Here is a 22,454-nt window from a genome sequence, read left to right as displayed (position 1 = left end):
AGGTTAATGTGCTCCGGTCCCTGCTCTCTTCTCATTGTGCCGTGAGCATCATGTCTGCAGGAAGTGCTGTGACCAGAATACACAATAGGGACCCCACAGCATGTGACTGACAACGTTATTCAGCAAGTGGCCCAAAGAACCCTGGCCGAGATCGCTCGAGCCCAGGAAAGTCGCAAGATCCTGGAGGCAATTATCACAATCAGTGTGTTCCTCCCTCCTAGAGGAAGTAGTAAAAATGATATTTATGGAACATCGTGGCTGTTGCTTCTGAGGGGAGAAAGCCTCTCTGCAGAGGGCTCAAAGAGAATGTGAGCCCTTTCCCAAAGAGCCCTGTGTCCCCCTCACCACTACCAGTTAGGTCCTCCATGTCTGAGTTCAGCTGTCATAGGAGAGTGCTGCCCCTCTGCCGTCCCCCTCTGCAGGGTTGTTTCTTTATAGAGGGTCTTCCACGAGCTGGGCAGATTGTAGTCTTCAGCAGGTTGGGTGATGATGGTTAAGCCCACACATGGGCATCCAGGCAATACTCCCCACTGGGGACACATATATGCAAACACTTTAATGTATATATTTAATTGGGTTATAATCTATTGACCATAGATACTAAGGCACTGAGCAAGCAATTAACAAAACAGCTTTGACTAAATATAGTTAGCACTAAATATAGTTGGTTAATTGGTATTTAATATGCTTATTAAATGTCAATTAAGTATCTTTAGCAATGAATTGGTACCTAATTAACTTACTATAGCTATCCTGTTACTTGACATTTGAACAGCTAAATATTCTCTACAAGTTTAATGTTTTAATAAGAAACAAATTATCTATGTATTGCTCATGAATTTTTCAGTTAGTTTAATGGGATTTAAATGTATCTCCCAACTTGGCTACATGTTTTTCTTATAATCAACTGATATTTTACATTTCAGATCTGTTTTAAACTTGGAGGGCTGATTACATGAGAGGAAAAGCTGTAGAAGTAGCTTTTAAGAAGTGATCTAATCTTAGTTCTACCACTGGGTACCCTTTCTTATCTTACACATGTGATTTCACCAACTCCCTACCTGTTGCAGAGCACAAAAAATAAAAGTTGCAACTGTTAGCCGGGCATAGTGGTACACACCTGCAATCCTAGTACATGGGAGGCTGAGATGGGCGGAGTTTGTGGCCAGCCCTAGCAAGTTAGCAAGGCCCTCAGCAACATATTGAGATCTTGTTTCAAAATAAAAAATATATAATAGGTCTGGGGGTGAAGCTTGGGGGTTGAAGGTAGAATACTTCTGTTTTGATCCCCAGAAACACAAAAATTGTGATTAAGAATTCTTAGGAAGGTTTATTACATTGGGGCTAGTGGGAGAGAAACGAGAGTTTTAGGAAGATATGTTGTAATTATATTAACTGAATCTTCATTTTTTTTTTGTGTGTGTGTGTGTGTGTGTTTTACTGGAGATTAAACTAAGAGGTATTATACCTCTGAGCTACATCCCCACCCCTATTTTACTTTTTATTTTGAAGCAGGGTCTGACTCAGTTGCGGAGGGTCTTGCTAATATGCTGAGGCTGGCCTTGAAACTGCGATCCTTCTGTTTCAGCCTTTCAAGTACTGGGACTAGAGGTGTGTGCCACCCGAATCTTCCTTTTTAACCCCTTAAGATAAATTACTGCTAGAAAAGAAGTCCAATGGCATGATATTTGAATTGTCTCTAAATAACATAAACTTGCTTTATTAAATCCCCAGTTGGGAGGGACATCTTAGTGCCATGGAACCTGGAACCTGGAACCTTGGAAATACACAAGCCTCCACATCATCTCTTCATCTGCTCCTGCCCAGGCTTCCATTTACTAATTTGACCCTGCAGCAAGCTGTTGGTCTTTTATTCTGAAATTGTTGGTTTGTTTTTGGTACTTTTTTCAACATACATGGTATTTAAAGGTATTTTCTTAACTTCGTGGTCTTCACTTATCTCTGTGTTAAGTCCTCTGTTTACTTGCTCTTGAAAGCTAGTCTGTGATTTACCATCTTAGCTGCCTTCTCGTGGCTGTTGGTAGCATTTAGCAACGGAAGCACTGTGTCTTCATTTATGCTCACTTGTTTTACATCTTCTGCACTTCATAAGCAAGAGTTCCTTTATTAAATGCTTGCAATAATTTTAGTGCCAATTACCCCATCTTGGCTCACTACCCGAGAGCCTTCACGCTCATCAAACACTGGCTTCACTTGAGCTGTAAAATATGAGGAATTAAGTAGAAAGGAGGTGCTTGGTGTATCTCCCTCAGAATTTGTTGTTGGATTGTTTATACATGATTTCATGCCTTGCACTTCTTCTATTTTTCAAAGTTTTTATGGTTTCAAACTATGGCCATTATTACTGACTAATCTATAGAGGCTGCAGTCAGCCTTGGAGTGGAGGCTTAACTCAGTTATGTTTCCAGAGGCAATATACATTGTTGAAGTTAATTGTTCCCTGACCACTTTTTCCATATGGCAGAGTGAGTCTCTCTGTAATAGCTCTGGAATGATTTATCCAACATTTTTCATTGCCCCTGGGATATTGCTGGAGAAGTCTCCTGGATCTTTCCTGGGCCACGACACACTACCAAAGCGAAGAGGTCAAAATTGCTGCCTCAAACTCACACTCTACCTTGATTTTATTGCCTGCATTGAGATTAGTTTATAATCTTTTCTCCATGAGTGAACTAAATTGTTATTATCCTTATTATCACTGTTGATGTTATTGATATACAGGTGCAAAAATATTCCTATTTCTGCTATTTCTGAATCTCCCCTCTGGACCTACAGCTAGTATTAGTGCTAGATGAGTCTCCCATTGGCATAGGTGGAGTTCCCAATTCATGCTGGAAACTCCGGCAGGCTTTTGGTGAAGTTAGAAAAGGCAGAGGGTTACGCTCTGCCTCAATAGGCTTAGACGCACAGTGCAGTGCTAGAGCCAGATTTGAGCCAGGAAGGCTCTCATCTCTAGTCTACTAATAGTGGAGACCAGAAGAGGATTTTTAGCCTTGATTTCTGCTTCTGCAAATAGGGGAAACGAAAACTAGCATTTGCTATGTAGAGCTAATAAGAAGTAGGACGATGGGGTGTTTAAAGAACGGAGCATGACATCCTACAAATGATAAATTCTCAAAACAAAAAAAAAACTTTCAGCTATTATTAAGAGAGAGTGCCTTGAGCGATTTTTAAACATGAGTTAAGCAAGTAGAAGGACAAAAGCGATTAAAAGACAACAATTTTAAAAGTATACTATCCAAGGAAGTAAGATAATAAATGACATCCAAGGTCATGTGCTTAGTGGATAGTCCTTGAAAACATCAGCTCTCAGAGCACCTGGCCATTTTCTTGGTAACTTCTTAGTTTATTGAGGAAAAGAAAAGAGTCTTAAAAAAAAGTTACCTCTGCACCTCTCTCTTCTGCATCTCCGCACTCTACAATGAACTGCCTTGGCTGCACTGTTTGAAACACGGTAAAGACGGTTGGATATTTGTAGAATATAGAATGTGTTGAAAATGTTGATTATATATATTATAACCTAAGTATATCAGGCCACTAGAACAAAGACATTCAAGTTTTCAGGTCAAGATGATAACTGGATTATTTAGGTGTCAGAAGTACCAAATGGGCATTAAACCTTTCTCTGCCTGTGTATAATCAGACCCTGTATGGAGGATGTATACACAATAGTCATGCAGAAGTCAAACAAATAAGCATGATCCACACCAAGGCAATGGAGCAGGACAAACATGGATGGATCAAACACTTGCTTTCAAAGAGAGCTGGGCTCGACAAAACTGGATGCCCTGAAAATGTGTCTAACTGGCATGTGTCAGTGTATTCACTGGGGCTTTTACATTTATGAAACAAACCATCAAGTAGATTCTATATTACTCTATCACCTTTCATTTTGAGTTGATAGCAGAAACACACACACACACACACACACACACACACACACACACACACACTCCCTAAAGCTTTGAATCAATTCAGCCACTGAGTGTTGAGTATCTACTTTGGACAGACAGGAGCTGTTCTAAGGTCTGGGAGGGACGATGACAAAGACAAGGAGCTTGTGATCTAGCTGTGCAGGTGGACACTTACATATTCCTTCTGACATGTAATGCTGTAAAATAAACAAAGGGCTTTGTGAGGACTGAGGAGGTAGCAGGCAATTCTGCGAGGCAGTTGAGGGAGAGGGGTATGGAGAAAGAGGGGACTGTGTTGGTAAAGAAACCATACTATTCAAGATTTTTGAAGCTTACTCCTATTTGTATGTTATAACAAATAGAAGTTCAAAATCAGCACCTGTGGGATTGAACCCCTTTGGTATATTCTGCTAAATGGATCAGTATTTGCTCACATCGTCACCCAGAGTAATCAATTTATAGTCAAGATTGAAATACTGAAATGAGTTGGAGTCATTTGGGGGAAATTCTACTTTTATCTTCAAACTGGTTGTTAAGCTGGGTAGTTATTTACTGTTAAATGAAGAAAAAGATACAACTAAAAAAATGACCTGGCATCACACGCTTGTTTTAATATTAATGGATTTCTCACAACTTTCCAGAAAATTTAATTAGCACTGACATATATTGACAAACTCTGGCACTAAATCTTCTCTCTCTAAAAAATAATCGTGATGATTAGTTTTAGTTTAAAGAGTGGGTTCACACAGATCATCCAGCACAATCCTCCTGACCCCCTGAAGCTCCTCGAGTGCCGAGCTGTTGTGATAGCATGGCTTCTCCCTGTATCCACACACTTCCCATCTCGTCCCGTCACCACACCACCTTCAAAGTATGCTTTCCAAAGGCAGATTCATTCATGCCACAGAAACCTTCTGTCTTCCATACTGCCTCACTGAACAGAACCTAGGCAGCTTATCCAGCATTCAGGATCACTCAGGGGTTGATACCAGCCTGGCTTTCCTGGGTTGCTCCTGCCAATCCCAGTAATGCATACCTATCTATGTTTCCAGGAACCCCTTAGTATTCTTGCCTTTTGACATGTTTCTTTATACCCAAACCTTATTGTTTAAGCTTCAAGATCCAACTTATCTTTCTGAAGATTTCCCTGATTCTTACTCTCAAAAGTCAATCTGATGCACCTTAGCCTGTGCATGTATTTCCATGGAAGCGCATGCACATATTTCTACTGGAACAGGTATCCCTTTATCGTATTGCTCTTATTCGCTTATGAGCACCTCTCTCTTTTTTTAATTAGAATCGACATAAGCACTTCAAGAATAAGGAAAATTCATTTCTATATACTAAGGTCCTATCTATATACTAAGGTCCTATCAGGTCCTCTGATAGGATGAGGATAGGATAGGATAGGATGAGGATAGCATCTTCATCCTCATTTCAAAAAGGAGGGATCTGGTGTTCGGCGTGGTTAGCAAACCTGGCTGAATCATATGGGTCATGAGCAGAGGACTAATGCAAGAACCCTCAGTCAACCTTTTGCTAGGACATCTACAGATCTCAGGAGTCATCCTTTGTTGACAGATTCATTTGTTTCACTTAGCACACAATTATAGGCCCTGTATTAATCTGCTGGGTCTGCCACAACAAAGTAGTACAGGCTGAATAGCTTAAACAAAAGATCCTCATTTTCCCCACAATTCTGGAGGCTGCAAGTCCAAGTTCAAGGTATCCACAGGGCTGTTTCTTCCGAGTCCTCTGAGGCCTCTCTCCTTGGCCCGCAGGTGGCCATCTTCCCGCTGTGTCTTCACATGGTCCTCCTTCTGCGGGTGGCTGCATCCCGTTCTCCTCTTCCTATAAAGATCCCAGTCATACTAGATTATAGCCCACCCTAATGACTTCCCCTTAACTTAATTATCTCTTGAAAGGCTTTATCTCCAAATGCAGTTATTACCTCATACACAGAAGGATTATTTTTGGTATCCCTACAGATATGAAAATCTGTGGTTGCTCAAGTCTCTTATACAAAATGGTATAATATTTGCTTATAACCTATACAACCCTCCTGTACACATTAAATCATATATAAATATACATATATATTACTTATAGTACTGAATACAATGCTAAGGCTGTGTAAATAATATACTATATGACGGGTAATAATGACAAGAAAAAGTCTGTAAATGTTCACGATAGATACAATTTTTTTTTACCAGATATTTTTAATCTGTGGTTGGTTCAATCTATGGAGGTGGAATCTCCAAATATAGAAAGTCACTCTATGGTCACATTCTGGGGTAATGAGTTTTAGGACCAACCATATAATTTTGGGAGACGTACAATTCAACCTAAAGCAGGTGCCCGCTATATTTTAGACAGTACAGTAGGTGCTAAATGGGCAACCTTTGAGGCTAACCCCAGTGGCGTTCCTGGAGTTGGTAGCCTATCACGGGACACCCTTTGCATTGATTTGCAAGCATTTCCAGTAGAGGAGAAAACATAACAGAAACCACCAACAGAGTTTTCTTGGACCATTAATTAGCTGGAGGAGATTATTTATTCATCTCATTCCTCCACCAGCAATTGGGAGCACTTCCAACTACCCTGAAGACTTTAACTTTGGAGAAGTCAAAGCTAAGGGCCCTCTTCTAAATGTCAAAATCCTCATAGAGCAAGCCCTTCATAGCTGCAGGTTTTACATTTGCAGATTAAAAATATTTTTAAAAATTGCATTATATGCTGGGTGTGGTGGGTCATGCCTATAATCCTAGGACTTGGGTATGAAACAGGAGGACTGCAGCTTCAGGGTCAGCCTCAGAAATTTAGAGGGACTTTATTTTAAAATGTAAAATAAAATAAGATTGCAGGTGTGGCTCAGAGGTAGACTGCCCTTGGGTTCAATTTCTAGTAAAAAAAAAAAATCTATATTGTATTGTCCATGTACTGACTTTTTCTTTTCATTGTTCCCTAAACAATATAATATCTTTACACAGCATTTATATTATATTAAGCACTATAAGTCATCTAGAGATGACTTGAAGTATAGGGAGAATGCGAACAATTTGATGCAAACACAATGTCACTTTATATAAAACATTTGAGCTTCCACAGATTTTGGTATTCATGGGGGTCCTGGAACCAATCCCCCAAGACAACAAGGGACAACTGTATTAGGATGCTTTGGCTAACGATGCTTCGAGTATGCTTACCACTTCATTATTTATGACTTTCTTAATAATTCTTGCTCCAGCTGAAAATGGTTAACATTGTAAACTTAGTGAAGTAAGAAAACTGGCCAAAATTTGCAGAGCAAACTAGGAGTGGAGCATGAATTAGAAATTTCTTGCTCTAAGTGCCCAAGTCCATTTTTTTTTTTTTTTTGAGGTACTAAGGATGGAACCTAGGGACATTCTACCTCTGAGCTACACCCCTAGCCTGGTTTTTTATTCTCTATTTTGAAACAGGTTCTCACTGAGTTGCAAAGCGTCTAAGTAGCTGAGGCTGGCCGCGAACCGTGATCCTGTCTCAGCCTCCTGAATGCTGGGATTACAAGCGTGCGCCACCGTGCCCAGGTCCAACTCCTTTTTTTTTAATGCTGAGAACATGGGCTAAGGGATTGTAGGAAGAAGCCTGAAAAGCTCTCTTTCTATAGTCAGAAGGGCCAAGATTCTGCATCCTTTTCTGAAGGAAATATCATGTAAATGATGACAATATTGGTCACAGCCTTAACACCCTTATAAATGAGCCATCACGAGACAGTCACCTTCCCCCCGTTGTCTCTTCCAGTCCCTGGTGTGTCCCAACCACTTTTAAATCATCACACTCTTTCTTTTCTGCAGCAACGGCGAGCCCAGAAGGCCCAAACATCTAAAACATCTTCTCCCCAGGGCTGCTTCTAACTCAATAAGAAAGTTTAAAACTCCTGACAAAGTCCCCTGTCTTTTCTCCCTTTATGTTCCCTCCAGTGTCCTCCTTTTCTATTTCCCTCTGTGATGTGAAGTGTTGCCGCTTCAGAAAGGTAGTGTTCTGTGAATACCGGAGAACTCGGAGCCCAAAGAGGCAATATGAGCAGACAGCCAGCTCTGTCTGAGACAATGGAGCACTAGACGAGGTTTAACAGGCATCCCTGCCCAGCTGGTCCAGGGTGCCAAGAAGAGGCACGGGACATCTTACCAGGGAGATCCAGACATAAATAACCCCGGTGGTGTTCTAGAAGTGTCCAGCGTGCTGCATTCTGGTTTCACTTTTTATCCTTGTTTCTTTTTATTGGACTCTCTGAATGTTCTTAACTTTTATGTTTCTTGGCAAATGTCTTTACTTTATAAAGTCAATCCTTCCTTCCTTCCTTCCTTCCTTCCTTCCTTCTTTCTTTCCTCCTCCCTCCTTTCTTTCCTCTCTCCCTTCTTGTCTTGGAGTTTGAACCCAGGACCTCACATATGCTACTATTGAGCTATACCCTAGCCCCCCCCCCCAAACATTATATTTCCTAGCAGGATGTGCCCCTTTTAGGTGTTTTAAGAAGTCCTTGATGCCGGGCATGGTGGCACATGCCTGTAACCTTGGCACCTGGGAGGGGGAGACAGGAGGATTGCAGTTTCAAGGCCACCCTTAGTAACTTAGTGAGACTGTCGGCAATGTAGTGAGATTCTGTTTCCAAATAAAAAATAAAGAGGCTGGGGGTGTAGCTCAGAGGTAAAGTGCCCTGGGTTCAATCCCCAGATCCCCCTCCCTTCTCCAAAAAAGAAGTCCTTAAGTATCTTTTCCTTTTCCCTGTTATCTATACTAGTGTGACTATACTTCTTCCCTTCCTGTGGGGAGGCTGTATCCTGGGAATTGGATGATAGGTTATTGGGTCTTTTAGTACCAGGTTAAAATAAGATTGAAGGTTGATGGATAAAAATGGAGTTGATAAACCTAATGAGGGCTGTGGGCAGAAGGCTAACCTTCACCATATGAGATGGATGGATTTCCCTAGAATTTTAGTGTTCTGAAAAGTTACAAGATAACGAATTTGAACAAAGTGGTCTGTAAAGAAAACCACAGCCCAGTGTTGGGAACCGTCCTAGCATTCCTTCCTCTCCCCCTTTTCCTGGATATGAAACTTTCTGGTTCCCTCCAGCAAACTTGAGACGTGTCTAAGTTGGGGTGGGTGGGAATTGCCGTCCCTGCTGGCACTGTGGGGTGTTCTAGGACTGCAGGGAAGGCCGCAGCCTTGCTCTGTCAGGCGGGTGAGAGGCAGGGGATTCTGTAGCAGGGAAGACAATGTTGGAGGAGGGGCAAGAGGCTGACAGGAGGAACAAAGATGATGTCTTGGCTTCAGTTTCATCCCTCCAACCTTCTTCCTTTTCATTACCAGTTAATTCCACACCCTTCAGCTTCTGTTCCTGTGAGAAGCTTTCCACTAACTCTTGCCACACATTTAAAACGTCCCCTTTCTGTGCCACTACAGCACAGGTGACACCCTCCTCTCCTGCGGAGAAATCCTCCTCTTGCTGCCCCATTAGCCCAGGCACCCATTGTGCACTGCTGGGGTGTAAGTCTCCAGGGCCTCGGGCAGGACCTCACACCGAAAGGGAGATTGGCAATGGCCTCCGGCTGCCCAAATGCAGGGCGGGCTGGGGGGATGTGACAGGCTGCTCTTTTACAGCAAGGGAGCTTGAGTCACAAGTGCAGTCACATTTCAGTAGATAGGGCCATCCACACCAGAGGTGGGGGAGTTTCTGGAAATGTGTCCCTCCTCTTCACAGTTGGTATGCCAGACTTGTGCAGAAAGAAGAAATATCCAACATCTTGTAAGTGGAAGAAACTAAAGGAAAAAATGCTCTCACTTCCATGAACTCCTACCTCCTTTAGCATTATTTGTACGAATAATGGATCCGGCACCGTCAGGGCCAGATGGATGGGTCCTGGGAGGATGCTCCAACCTGGCTGTGGGTCTGCAAAGGCTTTACCATTGAGAACTATCAGGGCATCCCATGCTTTCAGGAACAATCACCAACAGAACACAACTCCTGTAATAATCAATTAGTAATCATTTAGTTTAGTAATATCCCCCTGTAGAAAACTTGCTTAAACAATGATGAATTATACAGACTCATCCTGGGCTGAAAGATGATAGGGCAGAAATAAGTAGATTTTCAGTTTAAATACAAAAAAAAAAGAAAGAAAGAAAGAAAGGAAGGGAGAAAGAAAGAAAGAAAGAAAGAAAGAAAGAAAGAAAGAAAGAAAGAAAACCTTAGAAACCAAATCCCCAAGCTTGGCTGTCTCTGGAAAATGAATTCCACAGGCACGTATTCCACGATGCTTTATCGAATGCGCTTTGGACTTGTAGGTGATGCATTGTCCCTCTGAGTCATTAAAAGGAACCCAGATCGCTGTAACGTAGCTTAGCTTTCAAGAAGTGCAGACTGTCCACACTTCCACTTCCACACAATATATGGTTATTGTTGGATGCGCACATCACCACATGCTGCCCGGATGGGGGCCTCTTTTTCCTTTATTTGGATGTGGGATAAGGATGCTCTCTGCACAGCCAGATGACAGCCACATTCCCCACCAGAGCAGCCCTACCGTCCAAGCACGAGACACAGACGAAAAGTTCCTTTGTTCCCAATGCAAAGCCCATCTCCTGTCATTCAGGCCCCAGAAAGCGAAGGCACATGCATACCATTTTTAAATAATTTCAATAATTTCTGAGAGACACTGTCTCTGCTAATTTTCCCCTAAGTAATGGTGTTTAGAAAGCATTGTAATCTGGTACTGTGGGCTCCATACACTAAAAGTATTTAAGGCTTTGCTTAGAAAAAAAAATACATATCCATGTGGGTTTGTATTTCATTGAAAAAAGAATGGCCATTTTCCAGAGTCCAGATGATGGCTCCCTTTGTGACTCTGCTCTGAGAGGTCTCACAAAAAACCTGCCCTTTCTACAAAAGACATTGGCTGAGAAATGCTCGAGGGAGTGCTATGCTGGGGCGTCTCGGACTCCAGGGAGGCAGCTTCAGGCATTTTGTGCAAAAGATGCTGAGCCTTAGAGCAGGATCCCGCTTCAATTTTTGGCAGAGGACAACGAATGTTGATAATTGAAGATTTTCCTGAATGTAAGGCAACAGGGTGGCAAAGTTTATTGATCCCACCGAAACCCTGGCCCCCAGGGAACGCCTGATTACATCTTAATGTTTTTCTAATGTATCTCAGCATCGCAGCAGTAGACATTTCTTTACAGAAAAAAAACCATGTTAAGGCATTGTACATCCTGAGTGGGGAGGGCTATTTGTGTCCCCTGGAACCTCAGCTCCTCGAAGCCCATATATTATGACTCAGAGATGGTTTCTAGTCGAGCCCTTTCATTTCTCAAGCTTCCCTCTCCTCCAGACTATATATCTGTCTCCCGTGGCACGTGGGCATGAGCGGCTGTATGCTAAAACGATGGCATGAATGGTCTTTTCCATCCACTTTTGAGCAATTGTACAGTAAATAATGTTCACCTCCTAGTCCAAAGAATTCTGTTTTCCCATTTGTGACATCCCGATTAAAACGGTTGGATTTAATACATCTTTACCTAAAGGCACATTTTAGGATTCATTTTCAGCTTGAGATCATCATCATGCTTATTTTTTTCATCATCCATTTCTGGTGCCACTTACACCAGCGCCTCTATGGGAGGGACCAGCAGATGTCACTGTAGTTCTGTTCATTCATCTTTCACTCTTGACGGGATTCGAGTCCTATCCTTGTGGGCTCGGCCGATCACATTTCGTATTTAATCAAAGCATAATGCATCATAACATTTGTAATTCATGTTGTTGTTATTCTTTCATTGTGTGTGGAATTGGATACATATCTTTGCAAACAGAGATGCAAGCTAAGAAGTAGTGCAGATACCCCCAGTGAGGTGTGGAGGCGAAAGGCCCTGTTGGAGAGTCATGACAAGGTGCAGAGACAAAAGCCAGCGAATGGCAGGTGTCTGTGCCTCCTGTTCTGATGGACGACCTCGGAGTGAAGGCAGACAAGGCCATACCCATCCTTGTGGACACTGCAGTGAGGGGGAGAGAAGACCCCAGGTGCATAGTGGCCAGACCCATTCATGATAGGAGAAGCAGGCAAGTCAGGAGACATGGTGAGTCTTTAGGGAGGAAGTCCCAGGGTCCATCATTCTTCACGTTAAAAACATCACCACATTTCTGGGTAACCAGAACTTTAACATGTTATTGTTAGAGTCTTGATTTGGATGATACTGTTTCTGGGAAGGTCAATGTTTGAGAAAAAGAGGCTAAGCACAAAATAAAGAGAGCAGAACTCTCTACTTGACTTTCTCCTCTCTATCAACAGGAAGAAGTCAATGTTGAAATGAGGAACTTAAAAGGACTTCTTAGAAATAATCACATTAATCTTCCGGAGAAATCTTGTGGCCCTTATCTGTGGCAGCTTTGTATAGAACTTAGGTGAGGAAATGGATGAAGTAGCATACATCACTCATCCATGGAGACTGGGAACACACAGAGACCATGGAGGACTAAGTTAGTAGAATCCTGGAGCTTGAGAACATAGTATGTTAGTAGAATGAATTATCTTGAACAAAAGTTATTGTATCCGTCTACTGCCAAATCATTTAGTATCCCACTAGCAAAGCTGGGCTTTTATCGCCTGGACTCTTTTCTAGATGGACATATTTACTGGAAGAGTTGTGTCTGCGATGAAGTCTTCCAACCCAGTCCATCAACTAGAACCCTTCCACACACACACACACTGCTGCTAAGGGTTCAATGATACAACAATGTGGTCAGACCTGGTTCTCCTCTGCAACTTGCCATTTTGACTTAACTTTTATCCCCAAAGTTCCAGCCATGCCATCATCTGAAAATCGGATTCTTAAAGATTTTCCTCTTTTTTTCCTTTTTCTGTGTTGTAGCCAGCCTACAAAATGGCAGCCTTCAAATGAATGATCCTTTATGCCTTTGTAGAGTCTCCTCTTACAATGTATCATGGTTGGTCCATGTGGCCAACAGAACAGGATGGAAACATGGTGTGAATTTCTGAGGTGAGGTCATGAGAGCCATGGTGGCTCCCACCTTTCTTCCTCTTGGTTCACGCATTCTGGAGGAAATCACCTTCCGTGTAGTGAGGACATCCAGGATTCTGTAGAGAAGCACGTGTAGGGAGGAGCTGAAGCTTCCTGCCAGCAGCTGTCACTAACCGGCTGGCTACGTTGAGTGCGCCATCTTCAACGTGCCTCCTCCAGCCCCAGTGGGGGCTTCTGGGGATGGCAGTTCTTGCTGACATCTCTGTTTTGACTTCACAAAATGGAGAAAATGTCTAGAGCCATCTAGCTGAGCCTCCCAAGTTCCAGACTCATGGAAACTGAATTATAAATATAGTTTGTTGATTTAAAGAACCAGGACTGGGTGAAGAAAGCTAGGTGTCTAAGGTACAAAATTTAAGAAATCAATCATTGCAAGCCCATGCAACTGCAGGGTGGCTAGCTTCCCCCAGGCCCCGGCTTGTCTCCTGCCTGTGTGTTTGAAGTCACTTAGTCTTGGAGCAGTTTGTTAATCAGCTAATAATAAGCAATGCAGTCTCCTCCACCTCTGCTTTCATCTTCCTCGTCATTGTTCTTGCTGTCCTTCTTCTCTTCCCCCTCCCTCCCTCCTCTGTACTGCGTTCATTTAGGCTCACTCTGACCTAGAGTTTTGTCACATATTTCTTTTGAGACTTCCTGTTACCAGAAGCGATGCTGTAACTAAACTCTTGGAGAAACCTCCATTGGATTTAGAGTCCAGTATTTAGTCCTTTATGTCAGCCAATTAACTTAGAAAACAAAAGAGCCACCAACCATCATAAATTTGCTGCTTTTCCAGTATTGATACATGTTAAAGGCATCTTTATCAGGTGGTATCATATTAAGAAGATATTAAAGCCTCTCTCTTACCACAAGTTATGACAGTGGAGACCATTTTTCATGATGTAAAACAGTGGGGTTGTGGTTTAGGACAAAGCTTGGAGCCATGAGGGGATGGAGTAATGGTTAAAGTTAATGCAGGTCAATAAGAGAGGCTTTTAGTGAAGACAGGATGGCCAAAGACAAAACCTTTAGTAACAGGTTCAGGGACAAAGACCCAACTCAGAACTATAGAGCAGCTAATTTTGAACATTTTCCCACTCTGTTAGCTGAGCAGAGATTGATACATGCTACCAAGACACCAACATTTTCTGATCATATCCAGAGTATATCGCAAACTCAGCAACACACCTGTCTTAGTCAGTTTTCTGCTACTGCAATGAACACTTGAGACAAATAAACTTATTAGGATGAAAGGTTTATTTAGGCTTAGGGTTTCAGAGATCTGAATCCATGAAATTTGTCCCCTCTGTCCTGGGCCTGTGTCAGCACAGGACATCCTGGCAGGAGTGTGTGGTGGAGAAGGCCTGTTTACCTCATGGTGTCCAGGGAATAAAGAGAGGAGAGGGCTGGGGTTGCAGTATCCCCTTCAAGTCACACCACAGTGACCTTGTCTTCTAATGGTTTCACCACCTTTCTTTCTTTTTCTTTTCTTTCCTAGAGATTGAACCCAGGAGGGGAATTCTACCTCTGAACCAGCCTCCTAGCCCATTATTTAAAAAGTTTGTTTTTTTTTAAAGCCAGGCATGGTGGTGCACACTTGTAATCCCAGAATTTGGGAGGCTGAGACAGGAGGATCGCGGTTTGCGGACATCCTCAGCTACTTAGTGAGGCCCTCTGCAGCTTTGTGAGACCCTGTTTCAAAATAAAGAATAAGCCAGGCGTGGTGGCGCACACTTGTAATCCCCGTGCTTGGGAGGCAGAGACAGGAGGATCACGCAGGTTCAAAGCCAGCAGCGCTGGCTTAAGAGACCCTGCTTCCACATAAAAAAAAAAAGTATAAAAAAATAGGTATGGGAGTGTAGCCCATGGGAGTGTAGCCTGAGGTAGAAGGGCTTCCAGGAACCCCAGTACCACACACAAAAAAAAGAATAAAAAGTAGGGCTGGGGGTGTAGCTCAGAGGTAGAATGCCCCTGGGTTCCATCCCCAGTACTGTAAAAAGAAAAAAAAAAACAACAACAGTTTTTAAAAAATATATTGAAACAGGGTCTTGCTAAGTTGCTGAAGGTCTTGCTAAGTTGCTGAGGTTGGCCTCACACCTGCAACCTTCCTGTCTCAGCCTCCAAGTACTAGGATTACAGGCTTAGATCACAATGTCTGACAGTTTCTACTACTGTCAATAGTGTTATGGGTTGGGGACCTGGATTGGGGACCAAGCCCTTAACACCTTTAGAGTCTATTTAAGATCCAGATCCATAGAAAATCTCCTTTGCCCCCCAACGTTGCTTTCTGATTTCAGAAGTCTGTGGGGATATAGAACTGAAAAAGAAAGTCAGGCCATGTATTTTTTATTATTTTTCCCTTTGGGAAAGTTTGAGTGTTTCCCATTCTTTTGTTAACAAAAGATCTTTAAAGATTATACTTTCCCAAATTACATGCAGCAAAGGAGGTATCCTGCAATGTGAAGGTGTTAAAATCTTACTCAGACCAATGATTACTTAGACAATGCAGAGTAAACAAATATCTCTTAATTATGATGGGCAGAGATGTGCTGAGAGAGGATGACAGTAAGTGAAGGTACAGGATGCTCTTACTGCCTTTGACATACGCAGTAGCACTAATGCATTGTCAACTTAAGACAAAGCAAACTCCTGGGGAACACTGAAAGCAAACCTGTACTTAATTATAACAGTAACTAGCAATTATAACAAGAAGAAGGAGAAAAGGAAGAGGAGAAGAAGCAGAAAGAAGAGGAAGAGGAGGAGGAGAGAGAAACAACAGCTTCAGTTAATATCAATTGAGCATTAACTATCAGACATTTTTTCTGATTTATTATATTAACTTATTTAATCCTCATTTCAGTCCTAGTGAGAGAACCTACTGTTATTATTAACATAATGCATAAGAAGCAAACATACAGAAATTAAGTATAGTCATGTGCAACAAAAAGACCTTTCAGTCAATAATGACCTGCAATATATGACAGTGGTCCTATGAAACTACAATGAACTGAAAAATCCCTACTGTGTGCTGGCATTGTAGCCACAGTGCAACGAATTAGGCAGGTATTTGAGGTGATGCTGGTGTAACACACCTACTGTGCTGCTAGTCACATAAGCATATAGCACATGCAGTTACGTACAGTAGGTAATACCTGATCATTGTAATAAGTGAGTAGGTTGCTGGCTTGTGTATTTACTATACTGTACTTCTTATCATTATTTTTCTTTTTTTGGTACTGGGAATTGAACCCAGGGACATTCTATCTCTATACTGCACTCCCAGCTCTATTTGTTTTGTTTTGTTTTTTTGGTCTTGTTTTGTTTTGTTTTGTTTTGCGTTAGTGATCGAACCTAGGGCATTGTGTTGCTAAGTGAGTACTTTGCCACTGAGCTATATCCCAGCCCTCTATTTTATTTTTTATTTTTGAAGCCGAGTCTCACTAAGACGCTTGAGTGTCTCTCTAAGTTGCTGAGACTGGCCTTAAACCTGTGATCCTCCTGTTGAAACTCCATATTCCCATTATTTTAGAATATGCTTCTAGCTACATAAAAATGTTTGCTGTAAAACAGTATGCTGTGTTAACTGGAAGCACCCTTATCCATCTTGTGTTTACTGTGTGCTTGATTGTATCAAGAGGCCACATCGATTGAGTGACTGGTACCATCTAGGTTTGTGTGAATATATTCTGTGATGCTCAAACAAGGACAAAGTCACCTAATGATGCTTTGGGAAAGGCCTAGACTGTGTCCCCATAATTAAGCAACACGTGACTGTGAGCAGACAATGCATGGCTATTAAGGGGCACATTTAAGAAGGGCTGGGAATCTGCTAGTCTCCTTAAATCTTTTGTTACTGGAGCTCCATACTATTGTTGAAGTTCTTTGAAGATTGTGACTTCGAGAAGTGATGCACAACTCAATTGTTCGCAGCAGCTGTGACTAATGAGGGCAGAGTGGGAGGGGTACCAAGGACCTTGGCTTGAGGTGGGCAGAGGAAAGAAAGCCTGTCTCAGAAATCTGTGGACAGTGGCGTCAAGCCACATGAGACAGATACTTTAGAGAATTTGGTGATTAGCAGCAAGAAAAAGACTGAGTGGTCATCAGAGGTCCACATGACTGAGGAAGGGACAGAGCCAGTGATCCTATTTATACCCACAGCTACAGCCAGCAACCAACAGAAGGCTGTGCATGTGGCAAAGAGCACGGGGAAGAGGCCATTCGTTTAGTATCTCCTTGTACTAAAATAACAATGTCGGGGCAGCGCTTCCACGACTGGAGTGTGAGCACTTTGAAGGATGGGCCATCTAGTCTTAAGCACCAAACTCAGAGACTAGTGTCATCGGCCATGCAAATATATTAACCAGCTATTTGAATCGGAAGCATGATTTCCAGCCAATGAGCCACAAGTAACACAGAAAATAGCACAGGCACCTGGCTCCCAGCCTTTGGTGCCAGAAATGATGCCTGAGTTCAAGTCCAGGATTGCCCACTTCTTGGGTAACTGCTAAAATAATTAAATAATTTCTTCAAGTGACTATTTCCTTACTTGTAAAAAAAAAAAAAAAAGAGGGTAATTGTAGTGTATATTTTCTGGTGATATCTTCAAAATGCATTTGTTTTTATAATGGAGGTTGAATCCAGAGGCATTCTACCTCTGAGCTATGCCCCTAGCCCTATTTTATTTTATATTTTTAATTTTGAAACAGTATCTCCCTAAGTTGCTAAGGGACTTGCTAAGTTGCGGAGGCTGGCCTTGAACCTGTGACTCAGCCTCCCAAGTCCTAGGATTACAGGTGTGTCATGCTAGTACTTGTGTACAGGTGTGTGCCACCTCACCTGGCTTGAAGATGCAGTTCTGAACTAAGAACCGAGCACATGAACTTTGGAATAAATTGCACGGGTTTGAATTCTTGTTCTGCCTTCTAGTTAGATATACATGTGTATATTTTATTTGCCTCAGGCAAATTGTTTAACCTTGCCGTGTCTCGGTTTCTTCCTCTGTAAAGTGATAATAATAGTGCAGAAGACTCTCCTTATCTCCAGTGGATTCAGGAAGCTGTGGATAGCATCATATGTACTGAGGATTTTCCCACGTGCCCTGCAGTGATGACATCAGTGTTAATTTGTCCTTCCATGTTTTTATGTCCTGATGCCTGCTTTGCATCCCTACTCTGTGCTTTGGGCCATTATTAAATAGTAAAATAAGAGTTACCTAGCTGGGCGTGGTGGTGGATGCTTGTAATCCCAGTACTTGGAAGGCTGAGACAGGATGATTATGGCCAGACTCAGCTACTTAGTGAGGTCCTCCGAAACTTACTGAGACACTTTTCAAACAAAAAAGGGCTGGGGGTATAGCTTGGAGGTAGAATGCCCCTGGCTTCAATCCCCAGTAAAATACACACACACACACACACACACACACACACAGTAACCTGAACGCAAGCACTGCTGGACCAGGACAGTGCATCTGCTATCCGAGGCAGCTACAAAGTGACAAATGGGGGGGTAGTGTCTACAGGGTGGTCCTAGGGACAAGGCCGTGACTCACATCTCAGGTGGGACGAAGCAGGACATTGAGAGCGTTCATCCCAGTCCTATGAGCAATGCTCAACTTAAAACTTAGCAATTATTTACAAATGGAGTTGTATATTAATATTCTCATACTGTGGTTGACCAGAAGTAACTGAAACTGCAGAAAGAAAAGCTGGATGTGGAGGAACTGTGTCTACTTCATGGAACGCTTGTGAGGAGTGACTTAACGAATACAGAACGCCCAGGGCAACGTCGGGTCCAGAGAAACCTCTGTGGAGTTGTTCACTACTGTAGTTAGGAGTGCTTTCCATGCTTGTGGCGCGGTGCCTGGCACACTGTAAATGCTCAGTAAGTGGCTGCAATTGTGTATCTTACTAGTATTAGTGGACACTCGCTGGAAGGAAGGGCCGTCTTTTGTGGAGTGTGCATGAACCGCATTTTGCTGAATTGTTGCAAACTTAACAATTCTCCTGTCTATTTCCCACGAGTGACAGTGTCAATAGTTGGCTCATCCAGTGGCTGGTTCCTGGGAGTTCTGAGTCTCTTTGAACATGCAATAGCTCTTCTGGTTGATGTTCCATATTGACTTATTAGTGATGGTCATGTTAGTGAGAACCAGGGCCAAAGCTCAGCCTCAGCACAAATATCCTCCATGTTTTGGGGTATATCTCTGGGACTTGAGTGATATGGATCTGAGGAACTCTTCCTTAAAGGCATGCACAGTAATTTGATTGCGCCCACTTTTCTCAAATGCAGTTTTGTACCACAGAGCCCATGCTGGCAGAGGCATTGCAGAATCAGAACGGTGGGACAAGTTTAGATCCTGCAGAAGAGCCTACGGGACAAGACTGTTGTCTCCTCTGCCTCTTAGAGATGGGAGCGGCATATCACCTCCCTCTTCTTTATGGACTGTCCAGGCCGGGACTTATTCTCAGTGCAGACCTCTCTCCCACTCTTGCCGTCTATGTAAGGTGTGCCCCTGGTTACTTGGCAGGTGCAGACTCTTGGCAACTGGAGCCCGGCTCAGCAGAAGCACATGTTTCCAGCCGCAGCGTAGCCATTGACAGGAAGGGCTGGCATGTATCACTTTTCAGCGGCCAACCAGGTGATAGCTTCCCCAAAGGTGGGAGCAGGTGCTTCTCCTGTGTCCCCACTGCGCCTCTTTCCCTCCACTCAGCCTCTTTGGTGGGTTGCCCTTTAGTAAAAGCCACTTAGATGGCACCTGGCAGGCACTGTGTGTCACCTATGAGAGCTGGTCTCTGCATAGTGGAATAGACCACCAATCGTGCTGCTCTGTTGGCCTAAACACACCTTTCCTTCAAAATAGCCCACATTGCAGAAAGCTCATCATTAGAGAATGTGAAAGTATGTTAAAGAATTGTGCTTTAAAATGCAATTTCTTTGGGAAAGAAAATCTTTAAAATGTCCTTGCTAGTCATTAAGAACTTAATGGAAATTAATTTATCAGGGTTAAGAGTATGAGCTCTGGTGTCAGAGAGCCAAGACTTGACCTATCTACCTAACTCTTCATTGAGTAAATGTGCACAGGACACTGTGTTAGAAAGAACTGGCCTCAAGTTCAGGTCATCATTCTACAGATACCCAGGAGGCAGATTTCCCCTGAGATCACTGGGCAGTTTTACCTTTGCCCAGAATTATCTTAGCCTGTCTTTTTCTTTTTCTTTTTCTTTTCCTTTTTGTTTTGTTTTTATTTTTTGGTAAAAAAATTAAATTAAATCCATAGGAATTCACCTCTGAGCTATATCCCCAGCCCTATTTTATTTTGAAACACGGTCTTGCTAATTCGCCGAGGCTGGCCTGGAACCTGCAATTCTCCTGTCTAAGCCTCCTAACTGCTGGGATTATAGGCAACGCTACCATGCTCAGATAGTCTAGTTTCTTGAATGAGGGGCCATCATTGAAGAGGGGGACACACGGGCCTCTCCCAAAGTATAGTCACAAGGCAAGGGCTGAATTGATGAGCATACTCTCCAGAAATTCAAACAGGGAAGGATTTGACTCCACAGCCTGCAAGAATTCTGTAAAAATCAGACTTTGGTGATGGCCCACAGGGCGAATGCTTTGATTCCCTTGTCAGTTTCTACTGAGTGTTGTGCATGGGACCTTTCAGGGTTCATAAGGCAGAGGGCTTCTGCCAGGACCATCCCGCTCTGCCACGAGGCGTGGATGGCATCCTGCCCCAGGGACAGAGCATGGGGGCAAGTGCAGCAACAAGGGAGGGTCGTGGAGAGAGGCGGAAAGCTGAGCTCCACCGCGGGAAGGGCACGGGCTGGACCCAAGGGACGTTTCTGCACCGCTGGCCCCTGCTCCTTCCTTTAGCTCCACATCAGTGCTCACGACGCTCCTGAGACCAGCATGTCCCAGAGAGGGGACTCGCTCCTCTCAAGGAAATTCGATTGACATAAGGATATATGTGCTTATTTAGACACAAACATATTATCTATCCATGCATACGCATAGCTATTTATTTGCTAAAGTACGTGTCATTGACAGCAGCCCTTTTCTTTTCTAGGGAGAGCTACATTTTGAAGGCTTGTTAAGCATTAAGAAGTATTACACTCATGATTCTGGCTCTGGTTGGAGGCCTTACTAAGCATTAGTTAAAGGCCTGAGGAGGAACTATTGTATCTGCAGAGGAATTGCAAGTGAAGAGAGAGAAAGATGAGTTGGTTGGTTTGGGTGAATCCCTCCTCTAGGAAGACAACATTCAGGCCCGTGCAGAGCCGTGCGTTAGTCTGTCCTCATCTCCAGGCAGTGCCTGCTGTGTGCATGGCCTTCCTCTGTCCCGCCACCCAGACCACGAGGCCTCATTCTCTGTCATCCGTAAGGCCAGCCTTGCATGCAGCCGGGCTGACCCTGAGAAACTAAACCTCCTTGTCAGATAGTGAATTCCATTAAGGCAGGAAGTATTCCCATCTTCGAGCATACATTCTGGATGTTTAGTTCCAAACTCTGCACCTCATGGCCACTTAATAAATATTTGCTGATTTGTTGACACACCACTTGGAAAAGATGTGTCCATGAAAAGAAGCACGAACGGCATTTATCTGGGTGACCTTGGATCTGTTTGTATTACTGTTTCCTCATCTGTAAAAGATACAGTGCTTGATGTTTATTGAGTGCTAACCCTGAACCAGGCAGGAGCTAAGTACTTTATAGGTATGATATTATTGAATCCTTAAGACCTATCTATAGAGTATCAGCTATTATTCTATGAGTGAGAAGACTGGAATAAAGAAGCCCTGGGTCTCAGTGGGTGAGCCGCAGAGTGACCGCCTGAAGGCAGCCATCTTGCCCCGTAGAATATGACTTAGCCAGTTTCCTATCACTAACTCATGCATTTAAGTGGCCTGCCTCTGGGGAGGGCCCTCTTTGCTCCAGGAATGGAGGAATGAATTCAGCTGAAGAAGAAGAGCAAAGTCCTGGTATCAGGAATGTATTCAGCTGCAAGTAACAGAACATTCATCTTACAATGCCACTAGATGGTGGGCTTTTAGGGGGATTTGGTCCTGCACTGCACCTGTGGGTGTGGGGAATCTTGGGTGGAAGGACTCTATTTTCCTAGGCTTTTTCAGAAGTGACCCAAGAAGAGAGAAAATGGAGAAGTATGAGGCTTTGACTCCTGGCTGAATCATGCAGTTGCCCAGGGGAGACCTTCCTCCAGCCCTCGACTCTCACATGAAAAGCTTCCATCCTGGCGGGGAACAGACACCTCTGAGCAGTTTCGCTGGAGAAAGCCTGACTTTTCCAGGAATTTTTCTTCATTTCCTGGAAATGGCCTGCAGCCTGTTTCTGGGAAACCAGGCCATGAGTGACTAACTAAAAAAATAATGATTTGAGATAAAAAAAAAAAAAACTATTGGTGGAACCCCCGATGGCTCCCTTCATTATTTAAAAATTAAGTT

Source organism: Muscardinus avellanarius (assembly GCF_963383645.1).
Source record: "Muscardinus avellanarius genome assembly, chromosome: 17".
Taxonomy (NCBI): domain Eukaryota; kingdom Metazoa; phylum Chordata; class Mammalia; order Rodentia; family Gliridae; genus Muscardinus; species Muscardinus avellanarius.
Note: the sequence above shows the minus strand (reverse complement) of the source record.